Below are 2,920 nucleotides of genomic sequence, written 5' to 3' on the forward strand. Positions count from 1 at the left end.
TTTTTGTTTTTGTTTTTGTTTTTCTGTACAATTTGCCCTGTCTTTTGTTTTTCTGTACAATTTGCCCTGTGTTTTGTTTTTCTGTACAATTTGCCCTGTGTTTTGTTTTTCTGTACAATTTGCCCTGTGTTTTGTTTTTCTTTACAATTTGCCCTGTGTTTTGTTTTTCTTTACAATTTGCCCTGTGTTTTGTTTTTCTTTACAATTTGCCCTGTGTTTTGTTTTTCTTTACAATTTTCCCTGTGTTTTGTTGTTGATGATATTTTGGTGAGGGTTTTGTTTACAAGCATTGGGCACGAAGGGTCAGATGGAGGATGCTAGTGACAGTAATTAGACCCTGAAAAATTAATGGGTTTTCTTTTCCCTTTGTCTTTTGGATGAAGTCATGTGTGTAATAGTTTATCCCTCGCCCGCCCACACTTTCTGCTGAAGATTATGGCCTGGCAGGACACTGTGGGTTTCAAGGATAACTGACATAATTTGTTCTTAATAATAATAAATAGATAGCATTTGTATAGCGCAAATCCCCGCTCAACAGCAAGCTCTACGCTCTTCACAATCTATACTATTACCCCCGCAGACCTGAGAGCATTCTGAAACAATCTAAACTTCGGGGGAAGCATACAGTGCAAGCAATCATTTATAGGCGCTACAACACTAACATACTGACAAGATCTTTCACTGTTTTTGGTCAGGTACCCATTCCCACATGGGTGAAGTGTGGAAAATTCGTGTAAAGTGTCTTTCCCAAGGACACAACGTCGGGCCCGTGACTCGAACTCCCGAACCCGCAACCTCAAGATAACGAGTCTGGTAGCCTAACCACTAGGCCACTGACAACCTCACGATAACGAGTCTGGTAGCCTAACCACTAGACCACCGACGCCACAAAAAAACCCTCATTAAATGTACCCAGTCAGCACTTTTTTAGGTTACCTACTATTACGTTGAGGAATGAATTATGGACCATGATCACCTTCGTCTGTGGTGTAGCGGTTAGGCGTTTCGACGTAGCACGCACAATACCCAAGCTCGCTTCTCGTTTTCCATCTAGTCATCTCTGGTGTCCTCAGTGCCACAGCTCTTTAGTTTTAGTTTTAGTAGAGGTTTTACGGCGCTAGTGACTGCATAAGGTCATATGAGCGCCAGTAGATTAGAGGTGTTACAAGGGAGTAACAAACATTTTTAAAAAAAGAGAAAAAGGAGATAAAGACAATAGATGTTTGATAGGAAAGAAGAAGCAAACCACACCAGAGCACCCGTCAACCACCCACTGCCACAGCTCTGTACGAAAGGCCCGAGACTTTGTAGCTACTGAATATTCTTAGCTCGGTCTGTAGGTTTCGTTTGAGACTCGGGCAAGTGGTTGTATCAAGATGATTATTCTGTCTTGCTTCCTATTCTCGTTTTGTTATAGATAGAATCCATAGAGAGAGAGAGAGAGAGAGAGAGAGAGAGAGAGAGAGAGAGAGAGAGAGAGAGATGAAAGTAAGGATGGCAAACAAAGAAGCGCTTATGACAGCAACTAAACTCAACCCCCAGCCGACCAGGAGTCATGCGACACCCGTTCATCCATATCATTAGTGAGCACCGCCGAGCGACAGTGTTCTTTTCAGCGCTCACTCATAAGCCTAGCACACACACACACACATGACAGCACGGCAGAACAACGGCCTACCCTACCTACCATCACCACTGATCACTCACACTAGATAGGAAGATGTGGCTTTCAAACGAGGACTCATAAGCCATCAGGGTATCAAATGTTCCGTGGACGTGTGCGCTTTGAATATTCCCATTGGTTTCGTTGTTGTTGGCTCGCATAATAATAATAATAATAATAATAATAATAATAATAATAATATGATGTGTAGTGAACTCCAAATGTCGGTGATGGGTCTTGTGTGGCATCGCTAATGGAGAGTTCGTCGTGTGTTGATATTCAACAGGACATTCCGATGTGAAGTAGGTGCGTATATGTTAATAGTTAATGTGTAGTTGTAATGGTTATCGTACTAATAACAACGGTAGATGTGTTACCCCCTTTTGATATAATTTGTGAAGCGTGCTGACAAAATGAGTTACTTCTCGGATCCAAGCCTTATGGAAATAAATACATCACCCTATTAGGTGAAGTTTTTACTATTTTTACGTATGGAATGATAAAAGGTACGTTTTAAAAAAAGAACGTGGCATCAATAGAAAATCTACTAATCTGTTCCTATAGTGTCTACTTTTGGCCAATATTTCCGTTTGTGGATTGCAAGAAAGTATCTCATTTTGTCAGCACGCTTCACATTTAGATCATTTAGGAGGCGGGTAGCTCCGAATCTACCTGTTACGGTTAACCAGGGCTGTGATGGATACCACTTTCCAGTAGATATTCGAGGGTCGTCAAGTAAACTATGGTAAGTCATGTTTTTCAAATTTTACAGGAGAGACCAAAAAAAAAACACGGATTAAAAAAAAAAAAGCGTTTTGGGTGGATAAACTTAATCTCATAAGGGAACCTAATGTCTTTGTACTGTAGGCTCTCTTATGAACATTTAATTTATTCACCCGAAACGTTTCAAGAAAATCCGTTGCGTTTTTTTGTCTCTCCTGTAAAGTTTGAAAAATATGACTTACCATAGTTTACTTGGAGGCTCTCGAATGGAGATACTTTTTCACCCCCTGTCCCACCCCTTTCCACGAAGCTGGAATCGAACCTTTGTCTTCCGCCTGCGACGACCGGCTGTCTAACCACTGTATCATAGATGACGTTGCGAGCGTATTAATTTTATAACACGATTAGTTGTCTATGATAACTTTATTTTCTTTTGGTGGAGAGGGGGGGATTGAAAGAGAGGTTGTTTGTTCTATCCAAACACAGAACACGCCCCCCACCCCCCGACACACACATATACACACACACACACAC

The 2,920-nt window shown here is 41.3% G+C and overlaps 1 protein-coding gene across 1 annotated transcript in view; it reads left to right on the forward strand.

Annotated features, from left to right (window-relative positions):
• The first annotated feature begins 1,629 nt into the window (after positions 1-1,629).
• LOC118478235 overlaps positions 1,630-2,920 on the forward strand; it is a 7,537-nt gene continuing 6,246 nt past the window's right edge. The window contains exon 1 of the mRNA XM_035971406.1: positions 1,630-1,969. The gene's annotated coding sequence lies outside the window, so the exon portion shown is untranslated. The remainder of the gene's footprint in view (positions 1,970-2,920) is intronic.

Source organism: Aplysia californica, unplaced genomic scaffold (assembly GCF_000002075.1).
Source record: "Aplysia californica isolate F4 #8 unplaced genomic scaffold, AplCal3.0 scaffold00430, whole genome shotgun sequence".
Lineage (NCBI taxonomy): Eukaryota > Metazoa > Mollusca > Gastropoda > Aplysiida > Aplysiidae > Aplysia > Aplysia californica.